At 46.2% G+C, this 12,694-nt stretch overlaps 2 long non-coding RNA genes across 2 annotated transcripts in view; one reads left to right on the top strand and one right to left on the bottom strand.

Annotated features, from left to right (window-relative positions):
- The window catches only part of LOC311140602, a 252,498-nt gene that overhangs the window by 193,598 nt on the left and 46,206 nt on the right, over positions 1 to 12,694 (top strand). The gene's annotated exons all lie outside the window — the stretch shown is intronic.
- Positions 6,861 to 7,302, bottom strand: LOC311139713. Its single transcript, XR_014614103.1, has 2 exons — positions 7,218 to 7,302; positions 6,861 to 7,094 (listed from the first exon to the last, which is right to left on the bottom strand). It is a non-coding gene; the product is annotated as an uncharacterized lncRNA (long non-coding RNA).

Genomic DNA, 12,694 nt, shown 5'->3' with positions numbered 1-12,694 from the left:
GGCACTTGCCCATCGGGCAAGTCAGGAGTTTTTTTTGCTTACCCGAAGATTTGATCACATGCCCGAAAATGTAAATGAGCTATTTGCACTCAGAAGTGCCATATACTGTCAGCCTTTCACCTACACATAGGGGAGGAATCATGTATTTTGGTTGTTATGTTCAGAACAGGCTCAACTAGCCCGACTGCCATAAATTGTCTGTTTTTCACTTAACCAAAGGAGAGGAACCAGAAAGATCTGTTTTAGGTTAGGGCTACTGGATTGAGTTTCAGTTGGCTTGTTTTTACTTTTTTATATCACCTACCCAATTGGGGCTACCTGAGAGCAGTGGGGCTACCTGAGAGCAGTGGGGCTACCTCAGAGCAGTGGGGCTACCTGAAAGCAGTGGGGCTACCTCAGAGCAGTGGGGCTACCTCAGAGCAGTGGGGCTACCTCAGAGCAGTGGGGCTACCTCAGAGCAGTGGGGCTACATCAGAGCAGTGGGGCTACATCAGAGCAGTGGGGCTATCTCAGAGCAGTGGGGCTACCTGAGAGCAGTGGGGCTACATCAGAGCAGTGGGACTACATCAGAGCAGTGGGGCTACATCAGAGCAGTGGGGCTACATCAGAGCAGTGGGGCTACATCAGAGCAGTGGGGCTACCTCGGAGCAGTGGGGCTACAGAGCAGTTGGGCTACCTCAGAGCAGTTGGGCTACCTCAGAGCAGGCTTAACTTGCACGACTGCTCAGTTCACTTGCCCAAGGAAATTGGACAATCCTTAAGGTCAACCCCTGCACATTGGGACATGGCTCCATCCTGTGCCCTCTGGTTTACTGGCTGTGATGCCGACTCTGTGTTGAAGAAAGAGGTGGGGTTCACGTGTTGCAAACGCCTTGAATCCCACAGTATCATCGCTGTGATTTAGTGCTTCCAACCCCTTTTAAACATTGTGTGTTTGAGCTACATTGTATTTGTCTGTTTATTCTGCATCTGCTGAAACCAACCATTAGCCTGTGTGATTAACAGGGTCTGAGCTAGAGCAGTGTTTGTGAGACCAGGGCGGATCCTGAAAACGGTTCTTCTCACAAAAACGTCTGTAATGTCTGAACGGTTTGAGCTACAAATTATTACTGCTTGATTTTTCATTAAATAAACGTAACTCTGAGTTGTGTGCTTGTCTTAATTGTGAAATGTTCCCACTTTTATATTGCACTGTAGTAAACTTGGAAGTATTTGGTATTTACAGGGCATTCGGAAAGAATTCAGACCCCTTGACTTTTTCCACATGATGTTACATTACAGCCTTGTTCTAAAAAATTGATTAAATTAATGTATTTCCTCATCAAACTACACACAATACCCCATAATGACAAAGCGACAACAGGTTTTTAAACATTTTTGCAAATGTATAAAAAATATTTACATAAGTATTCAGACCCTTTGCTATGACACTTGAAATTGAGCTCAGGTGCGTCCTGTTTTCATTGATCATCCTTGAGATGTTTCTACAACTTGATTGGAATCCACCTGTGGTAAATTTAATTGATTGGACATGATTTGGAAAGGCACACACCTGTCTATATAAGGTCCCACAGTTGACACTGCATGTCAGAGCAAAAACCAAGCCATGAGGTGGAAGGAATTGTCCGTAGAGCTCCAAGACAGGATTGTGTCAAGGCACAGATCTGGGGAAGGGTACCAGAGAATGCCAATAGTGTGCAAAGCTGTCATCAAGGCAAAGGGTGGCTACTTTCAAGAATCTCAAATATAAAATATATTTTGATTTGTTTAAGACTTTTTTGTTTACTGCATGATTCCATATGTGTTATTTCCTAGTTTTATTCTACATTGTAGAAAATAGTAGAAATAAAGAAAACCCCTTAAATGAGTAGGTGTTCTAAAACTTTTGACCGGTAGTGTATATATACACCTGTGCTGCTGTCATGTTCACACAGGATGTTAACTGAGATGGAGAATGCTGCTTAGTTATCACAGGGAGGGGAGGGGTCCTCGATCCAGAGCAACCCAAACATGCTTAATTGGTGACATGTCTGGTGAGTATGCATGCCGTGGAAGAACTGGGAAATGTTCAGCTTCCAGGAATTGTGTACAGATCTTTGCGACGTGGGGCAGTGCATTATCATGCTGAAACATGAGGTGATGGGGGCGGATGAATGGCACGTCAATGGGCCTCAGGATCTCGTCATGATAAGTCTGTGCATAGAAATTGCCATTGATGAAATGCAATTGTATTAGTTGTCCGTAGCTTATGCCTGCCCATACCAGAACCCCATGCCAACATGGGGCAGTTTGTTCACAATGTTGACAACAGCAAACCAACTGTTCACAATGTTGACAACAGCAACTCGCGCACACAACGCCATACACGTGGTCTGTGGTTGTGAGGCCGGTTGGACGTCCTGCCAAATTCTCTAAAACAACGTTGGAGGCGGCATATGGTAGAGAAATGAACATTCAATTATCTGGCAACAGCTCTGGTGGACATTTCTGTGGTCAGTCCCCTGTAGCTCAGTTGGTAGAGCATGGTGCTTGTAACGCCAGGGTTGTGTGTACGTTTCCCACGGGGGGCCAGTATGAAAATGTATGCACTCACTAACTGTAAGTCGCTCTGGATAAGAGCGTCTGCTAAATGACTAAAATGTCAAATGTCAGCATGCCAATTGCACACTCCCTCAAAACGTGAGACATCTGTGGCATTGTGTTTGTGACAAAACTGCACATTTTAGAGTGGCCTTTTATTGTCCCTAGCACAAGGTTTACCTGTGTAAAATCATGCTGTTTAATCAGCTTCTTGATATGCCACACCTGTGACATACACCTGCTCACTAACAGGGATGTAAACAAATGTGTGCATAACATTTGAGAGAAATAAGCTTTTTGTGCGTATCGAACATTTCTGGGATGATTACTGTGAGCGTAGTTTCCAAAGTTTGAATCTCTGTCTCTCCCTTCCATTCTGACCCCTCCACTACCCAAGCATTCAATGTTAGTCCAGTCCACTAGGGACCTGTTTTCAATGTATTACGTTAGTAATCAATAACCTATGTGTGTTTGTATTGTGCTATTATTTAGTTAGTAAATAAATAATTAAGCCAATTTGTGTATTGCTGATTCATCAATAAGGTTAGGGTTCTTGCAGGTTCATGGATTATGCGACGTTCAGAATGAGACTGATAAGAGGTAATTATTTAATAAGTGACTGTTATCGATATAAAACAATACTCCTGAGTGGCGCAGTGGTCTAAGGCACTGCATCGCAGTGCTAACTGTGCCACTAGAGATCCTGGTTCGAATCCAGGCTCTGTCGCCGCCGGCCGCGACCGGGAGACTCATGGGCAGCGCACAATTGGCCCAGCGTCGTCCAGGGTAGGGGAGGGAATGGCCGGCAGGGATGTAGCTCAGTTGATAGAGCATGGCGTTTGCAACGCCAGGGTTGTGGGTTCGATTCCCACGGGGGGCCAGTATAAAAAAAATATGTATTCACTAACTGTAAGTCGCTCTGGATAAGAGCGTCTGCTAAATGACTAAAATGTAATGTAAATATATATCTTCTAAGAGTTTAATTTGGGAGATGGTAACTCGTTAAACAACTTCTTCCGTGGTGCCCCAAATTCCTAATGAGTTAATTGTTACATTATTCATTTAATCGAGTGACAATTAAACATAGTTAGGTGATTCAATAAATAACAGTCATACATTAAAGTAAGTCACGTCACGACACATGTGAATCCTTAAACAGATGGGTGGCTTAAGATGGTGTGAACGATGCTAAATGGGTGTAGACAAAGCAAAGAAGAGTTCTCCAGTAGCTTTACAAAAACATTCAAGGGAAAATTTCTCAAAAGTGAGTTTACAAGTTTATCAACTCTCAAAGCAGAATTACTTTCCCATTGTTCCTCAACTGTAGTGTAGCTCTGAGTCTCTACTTTTATCCAATGGAAAAAAACACCCTTTTAAATGTTGCTACATAAGACAGAATCGAGCCGGTCAGTCACATTTGTAGAGCTGTTTGATAAGGTTGCTATGCAACACAGTGTTATAGTCCGGCAGAGTGGACGCATCATAAAACCTAGTGGTCAACCAGAGTAATCAGAGACCAGTGCAATCAGAGACCAATCATCACGGATTGGGCACAGGTCTCTGACTGCGCTGGTGAACAGTAGCTGACGATGTCGGCTATAGATGACGTGCAGGAGCTTCCTTGCAGGAATTTGTAGTCATACTGAGGTCTTCTCTGTTGCTAATTATCGTTTCAAATTATTTTGAGACAAGTGTTCTGTATTGAAATGAATTGAATAAATTGTTGAACTTCTTCCGTCCCCTTTCTCTGTCTTAGCTAGCCACTGACTACACTTTAGCTAGTTAGTTAGCAGAGCAGTAGATAAAACAATTATTTTGGTTTACTTAGCCTAAATAATTGTTTGTACAGTATGTCAACTTTGCTGTCTATTTCAGACCTTATGACATTTTTCAAGGATGAGCATCAGAGCATTAAAAGGGGAGAAGCCACTAGATGTCTGGCCATGTGGAGAAGTGCAGCTATAGTGAGGAGCAATTTACTCGCGCTTGCAACACCAGTGTTGTGGGTTCGTATCCCACGGGGGGCCAGTATTAAAAAATGTATGCACTCACTAACTGTAAGTCACTCTGGATAAGAGTGTCTGCTAAATGACTAAAATGTAATAACTCAGTACTAGAATGTTGTCATTGATGAGAATGAATCTAAAAATCTATTGACATTCAGAGTTGACTTTGTTTAGATATCCAGCATGTATTGTAGTTTCATGACCAGAGACAAATCTTCAAAGGCACAGTAATTATTTATTCAGAGTGGTAAATGCATTCACACAGTCTTGATTTATAGGATCCTTCCCACTATATGATTGATATGTCAAATAATAAAATCCCAAGTTATCAATTAAAAGTTTATAGAAAAACTGTACTTGTCCTCATGTGAAAATTACAGTATTAAATATTCTACAGCTGTAATATCATAAATCAAATCAAACTTTATTTATATAGCATATTTATTACAACAAATGCCTTTCAAGGTGTTCAAAGTAATGCATTGAAACGCATGTGGCACTTGACATCCTTCCTCTTGGCAGGTCTCTATAGGTGACTAGGGGATTCTCTCTACCACATGCAAATGCCTCCTTGGAGCTCATGAGTTTAGCCATGCAGCCTATTTTACCAGTTCCCAATATCGACTGTACAGATGTGGTATCGGCCTTACAGATGTGGTATCGGCCGTACAGATGTGGTATCGGCCTTACAGATGCGGTATCGGCCTTACGGATGTGGTATCGGCCGTACGGATGTGGTATCGGCCTTACGGATGTGGTATCGGCCGTACGGATGTGGAATGTGAGTGGAAGAAGCCAGCCGTGCCAAACCAGGTGCAGTCAGTGGAGGACATGTACCCGGCCGAAGACTACAACCCTGTGTCCCGAGAGAACACAGAGGAGGATCTTCAGCGGCTAAGGAACCGTCTCCGGGGCATCAGTGGAATGGCATGACTCCTTGAACCTGAGCCAGAACAACCGCTACCCTCTCCGTCATCCCTGTCTGTACCGGGCATTGTTAAAAAAACAAGGGCACCTGGGGCATGCAGGCATCCTGGCTGGCATGGTGCTGTTGGTGGAGCAGCAGGTGGCTATATGGCAGGCGACAGTTGGACAGTTGGACAGTTGGGAAACGGAATCTGATGAACCAATCTGTACTTTCTGATATAAAAAAGTCCCACCTGTCTATAAAAACGCACTCTCTGCCAAATGCAAAAGGTGCCAAACCTACCAACAGAGCAGATCAGCTATCTCTCATTGGATTTCCCATTATCTCAACAATGGTTTCACTTTCACACCTGCCTAATTTAACAAATTACTGTACTTTATATGGATTATTATCGTAACAAATGCACTGATGTGGTCAAATTATATGTAACCTGTCAAGATGTGTTGCATTAATTCAAAATGGAAATACAATTAAATTGAAAAATGATTTAATATTAGTCACAATGTCACACATTTTCAGCATATATTTTCCCCATTCTACGCTTGACAAGCAGTTCCCTTATCCCACCAGTTGGCACTGTGCGTATGCATGGTCATGTGTAAATTTGCACACCCTCTCAAGGAAACATTCATGTTGATAAATCTCACACTGCATGGAAATGATCCCACGCATGGTTTATGCACATATTTGTGCCTACGCACTGTCGATAAATGAGTCCCCTGGTCTTCCATGTCAGTTAAATCAAAAACATGAAGTACCTGCGGCACTCCAGGACCTGGGTTGTCTACCCATGCATTATAGCCTTTAGTCCAGCGTTTCCCAAACCCGGTCCTGGGGAACCCAAGGGGTGCACGTTTTGGTTTTTGCCCTACCACTACACAGCTGATTCAAATAATGAACTAGTCATTAAGCTTTGATTTTTTAAATTTACCTGTGTAGTGCTAGGTCAAAAACCAAAACGTGCACCCCTTGGGGTCTTTGGGAAACACTGTGTCTAGTCACAGGTCATCTAGGAGGGTGGGGTGTCAAGGATTTTTCCCAGTTAAATTAACTTTCTTGAAGTTAACATGGCTGTCAAGAGTGCCGCTACCGTGCATGGTCAGAAGGAACAACACCTTGAGAAAACAAAGGCGTTCCAAGGCTGTCTTCAAGTGTTTCCTTATTTATCTTGGCTGACGTGTTTTTTGACTCACGATTAGAGTTCTATACGAATCTGCTTTTTCCATCTCCTGGTAAAGTGTGTCTGCCAATTGAAAAAAGTGTAACTCTCACACTTTTCATAATACCAGGTGCATGGAGAAAAATGGTATACTCAATTAAATACAAAATAAACTCCAGCCCACTGGTGATCTTGATTCTCCACACATTAATGGATCTTTAATGGAACATGCATATGTATGCAACAATGCACTAAAGTAAAACTGCAAAAACACGGCGAAGGAATAAACTTTTTGGCCTAAATGCAAATCCTTATGTTTGGAGCAAATCCAACACAACACATTGCTGAGTAAATTGCTCCGCTATTTTCAAGCATGGTGGTCGCTGCATCATGGTATGGGTATGCTTGACATCGGCAAAAACTGTTTTTCAGGATGAAAAGAAATGGGATGGAGATGAGCACAGGAAATAACAGGAGAGGAATTCACCTTTCAGCAGGAAAGTAACCTACAACACAAAGCCAAATCTACACTGGAGTTGCTTACCAAGAACATAGCTGATGATCCTGAGCGGCCAAGTTAGAGTTTTGACTGAAATCTGCTGAAAATCTATGGCAAGACTTGAAAACTGTTAAGCTATGGTTAAACCCAGCACTCAGAGAAACAAAACACGACTAAGGGAGTGGAAGAAACAAAAATTATTTTAATAAAAGTTCAATTTGTCTTAGTCCAAAAACAACTGAAGAAAAGGAACAGAGTGGGCTAGTCGGCTCCGGAGGAAGGAGAGGCTGAGGCAGGCAGGCAGGCAGGAAGGCAGGCAGGGAGGTATGTCTGAACTGAAGACAAAATGACAGGTTAAGGAGAGTAAAGAGCCAGGCTGAAGACAAAGACAATTTAACTCTACTGGTGAGCCAAGTTACCGCTCTAGTAAGAACAACGATCTGGCGCCAGTGGAGAGCCATGCCCAGGAATTAGTAGTGCAGGTTGATGAGAGAATAGGATGCAGCTGCGTAGGCAGGAATCACTGGAAACAACCCGCAGCTGCACAGGAGAGGCAGATCCTGAGCACGCCCCCCGATCCACTCCAGACACACACCGGCAGACGCACCAACATAATGAGGACAAACACACATACAGATACAACAGACAAAGAGGGGACAAAACAAGGAGGAAGGGAAACAGAAAAGGGAGAGACAAGCTGCCCACATAACAGTACCCCCCCCCCCCCCAATGGTCGCCACCTGGCGACCCACCAGGCCTGTCAGGGTTGTCGTGATGGAAGTCCGTGATCAGCTGAGGATCCAACACAAAACGTTTAGGGACCCAAGACCTCTCCTCTGGTCCATAACCTTCCCAATCGACTAGGTATTGGAGACCCCTACCCCGCCTCCGAGAGTCCAGGAGCCTACTGACGGTGTAGGCCGGATGGTCGTCAATGAGGCGAACAGGTGGAGGTGGATCTGCCGGCGGACACAAAAGGCTGGAGGACACAGGTTTCAGTTGGGAGACGTGGAAAGTAGGGTGTATCTTCATGGCTGAAGGCAACTTCAAACGAACCGCAGCGGGGTTAACGATGGACTCCACCACAAACGGACCCAGGTACCGAGGAGACAGCTTGCGTGATTTGGTACGAAGAGGTACGTTCTTTGATTACAGCCAAACTTCTTGACCAGGACGAAACACAGGTGCAGGAGTCCTGCTCCTATCCGCTGTCGTCTTGTTCCTGTCGGTGGTCCGAAGCAACGCTTCCCCGAGCATCGCTCCACACTCTCTGGCAGCGGCGGAGGTTCTCCTGAACCGAAGGAACAGCCAATTCCTTCTCCTGAGCAGGAAACAGAGGGGGTTGATAACCCATGGTTACTTCGAAGGGTGAAAGGCCGATGGCAGAGGTGGTGAGGGAGTTGTGGGCATACTCTATCCAAGGCAGATGTTTGGCCCAGGATGATGGATGTTGAGCAGCCACACAACGAAGGGTTGCTTCGAGGTCTTGATTGGCTCTTTCTGTTTGACCGTTGGTCTGGGGATGAAACCCTGAGGACAGACTAACGGAAGCACCCAAAGCAGAACAGAAAACCTTCCAAACACGGGAAGTAAACTGTGGGCCTCTATCAGATACGATGTCCACAGGTATTCCATGGGGACGGAATACATGTTGGACTAGGAGGTCCGCTGTCTCACTGGCAGACGGTAATGCTTTTTTGTGAACAGATTTAGAGAATCTGTCCACAATGGTAAGTATAGTATCATTACCTTCAGACTTGGGTAGGCCGGTGACAAAATCCATGGCTATGTGGGACCAGGGATGGCTGGGAACTGGGAGGGGTAGCAGCAGCCCCGAAGGGGACTGATGGGAGGCTTTGCCCCGAGCACAGGTTGAACAGGCTGCCACAAAAGCCCGAACGTCAGTTTCCATTGAAGGCCACCAAAAATGTCTCTTAAGCAGCGTCAACGTGCGTCTCATCCCAGGGTGACCAGCAAAACGGGAGGTGTGAATCCACTGCAACACCTGAGACCGGACCGTCTCGGGAACAAAGAGTAGGTTGGGAGGTCCATCACCCGGTCCCGGGTCCGTAGCAAGTGCAGTCTTCACAAGAGACTCGATCTCCCACTGTACTGCCGCCACGACGCATGAGGAAGGTAGGACTGCCTCAGGCTCGCTGGTCTCCGAAGGGTCAGCAAACTGGCGGGACAAAGCATCTGGTTTAACATTTCTTGACCCCGGTCTGTATGTTAGAATAAAGTTAAACCTACTAAAAAACAGGGCCCATCTGGCTTGGCGTGAGTTGAGTCTCTTAGTGGCTTGGATGTAAGCCAAGTTTTTGTGGTCTGTCCAGACCACAAACGGCAGTTCAGCTCCATCCAGCCAGTGCCGCCATTCTTCCAGTGCTAGCTTGACCGCCAGCAGTTCCCGGTTTCCAACGTCGTAATTCCGTTCTGTGGGTGACAATTTCTTGGAGAAAAATGCACAGGGGTGAAGCTTTTGGTCAGTGGGGGAGCGCTGGGAGAGGACTGCTCCCACACCTGAGTCAGACGCGTCCACCTCCACAATAAACTGCAGAGAGGTATTGGGGTGTATCAACACGGGGGAGGTGGAAAACAGTTCCTTCAAAACCCCTACCGCCTGCTCCGCCTCAGGGGACCACAGAAAAGGGACTTTTGGGGATGTGAGTCTAGTAAGGGGTGCCACCACTTTACTAAAACCCTTAATGAATCTACGGTAGAAGTTAGCAAAGCCCAAAAATCGTTGAAGTTGCTTACGGGTGGTGGGTGTGGGCCATTCCGTCACTGCCCGGATCTTCTCGGGGTCCGCCTTCACCTGCCCGCTCTCAATGATGAAACCAAGGAATGATGTAGACTGTTTGTGGAACTCACACTTTTCTGCTTTGACGTACAGCTTATTCTCCAAGAGCCGTTGAAGGACTTGACGGACATGTGACTCATGCTCCTCGGGTGACTTGGAAAAAACAAGAATATCATCCAGGTATAGAAAGACAAAACGGTTAAAAAAATCCCTAAGAACATCGTTCACCATGGCTTGGAATACAGCAGGGGCGTTTGAGAGCCCAAAGGGCATGACCAAATACTCAAAATGCCCCAGTGGAGTGTTGAAAGCGGTTTTCCACTCATCTCCCTTTCGGATTCTGACAAGGTGATAAGCGTTCCTGAGGTCGAGCTTGGAGAAAACTGTGGCGCCATGCAGAGGTTCAAAAGCTGAGTTGATGAGTGGAAGGGGATACTTGTTTTTAATAGTTATCTTGTTTAAACCCCTGAAATTGATACAGGGGCGTAACGACTTGTCTTTCTTTTCAACGAAAAAGAAACCTGCACCCAAAGGAGACGACGAGAGACGGATTATGCCCGAGGCCAGAGAATCACCAATATACTGCTCCATTGCCTCTCTTTCCGGTCGGGACAGATTGTATAAGCGACTTGAGGGCAAGGGAGCACCAGGAAGCAGTTCAATAGGGCAATCATAAGGCCTATGTGGTGGTAGAGACAGAGCCTTGTCCTTACTGAAAACCTCAGCTAAGTCATGGTATTCTTTGGGGACAGATGACAGATCGGGAGGAGCTGAGGGATGAGTTGGGTTACACTTAGTGGGGGGAACCGCTGACCTAAGGCACTCTGAATGGCAGTTAGTGCTCCAACTAAGAATGGTGTGACGTGTCCAATCAATTTGTGGGTTGTGAAGAGCCAACCAGGGGAAGCCAAGGATTAGGGGGGTAGCTGAGTCAGACATAACTCTTAACTGAATGCTTTCACAATGATTGCCAGAAATCACTAGGGAAACGGGGGTGGTTTGATGAGTTATCTCCGCGAGGAGGCGCCCATCAAGGGCTGTGACTCGAATGGGGGTAGGTAGTGGCTCCACGGGGATACGAGCTTGTGTAACGAACTGGTGGCTAATAAAGTTGTCTTCTGCACCTGAGTCTATGAGAGCTGAGAGTGGTAGGGAATGACTCTGGAAACGTAAGGTTACAGGTACTTGTAATCGGGGAATGATGGGTTCAGGATCTAACTCTGGGCTCGCAAGTAGACCCACCGTTACGAGCGAGCCTTGTCTTTTGGTCGCTTAGGACATGTAGCCAGAATGTGTGTGGCGTCTCCACAGTACAGGCACTCACCCGCCTGGAGGCGCCGTTGCCGCTCTGCTGGAGGTAGTCGAGCTCGACCCACTTGCATTGGTTCCTCCTCTGTGCTCGGGATGGGATCAGGAACAAGAAGCTGCCGGCTCCGGGGAGGCAAGACTCGAGTGGTTGAAGGCTGGGGAACTCGTCCTCCTAGATGTGGCCGACCGCCTCTCTCCCGACGCCTCTCCCGCAACCGGTTGTCTAGCTTAATGGACAGGGAAACGAGAGAATGTAAATCATGTGGCTCATCACGAGCAGCCAGTTCATCCTTAATGGCTTCATTCAAACCGTTTAGAAATGCTCCTTGAAGTGCCACATTGTTCCACTTGGAGTCCGCTGCCAAAGTCCAGAACTCAATAGAGTACTCAGCCACACTGTTAGAACCCTGCCTCAAATTAAAAAGTCTCTTGGAGGAATTACCCACATGGTCAGGATGGTCAAAAACAGTCTTCAATTTAGCAGAAAAATCAGCAAAAGTCAATCCAGTCAAAGTTTGATTTGAGCACACAGCCTCAGCCCAAACCAGAGCTCTCCCTCTTAACAGCCCCAGAACATAATGTACCTTAGAGGAATCAGTAGAAAACGACAGTGGTCTCTGCCGAAAAATCAAGTCACACTGAAGCAAAAATCCCCGGCACTTGTCCAATTCTCCATTGAACGGTTCAGGCGATGTGACAGGGGGTTCCCGATGGAACGAAGCCTGCATAATGTCAGAGGAAACAACTTGGGGTGCATCAAACTGGGGGTCAGAGAGAGATGGAGAACTGATAACAGACAATTTAGAGACTTGTGTTGTTAACGGAGTCACCTGGTTCAGCAGTTGATGATTATTTTCCAAAAGAGTCCGAATCAATTGGTCATGCTATCCTAGCAACGTTCCTTGAGCCTGGATAGCTTGTTGGAAGCTGTCTTTGTTTTCCCCGTGCTGTTTCTCTGTTGGGTCCATGGCCAGATTGTTCTGTTAAGCTATGGTTAAACCCAGCACTCAGAGAAACAAAACACGACTAAGGGAGTGGAAGAAACAAAAATTATTTTAATAAAAGTTCAATTTGTCTTAGTCGAAAAACAACTGAAGAAAAGGAACAGAGTGGGCTAGTCGGCTCCGGAGGAAGGAGTGGCTGAGGCAGGCAGGCAGGCAGGCAGGCAGGAAGGCAGGCAGGCAGGTTGGGAGGTATGTCTGAACTGAAGACAAAACAAACGACAGGTTAAGGAGAGTAAAGAGCCAGGCTGAAGACAAAGACAATTTAACTCTACTGGTGAGCCAAGTTACCGTTCTAGTAAGAACAACGATCTGGCGCCGGTGGAGAGCCATGCCCAGGAATTAGTAGTGCAGGTTGATGAGAGAATAGGATGCAGCTGCGTAGGCAGGAATCACTGGAAACAACCCACAGC

Source organism: Coregonus lavaretus (assembly GCF_964263955.1).
Source record: "Coregonus lavaretus genome assembly, chromosome: 13".
Lineage (NCBI taxonomy): Eukaryota > Metazoa > Chordata > Actinopteri > Salmoniformes > Salmonidae > Coregonus > Coregonus lavaretus.
Note: the sequence above shows the minus strand (reverse complement) of the source record. Positions and strands in the feature narration are given on the sequence as shown.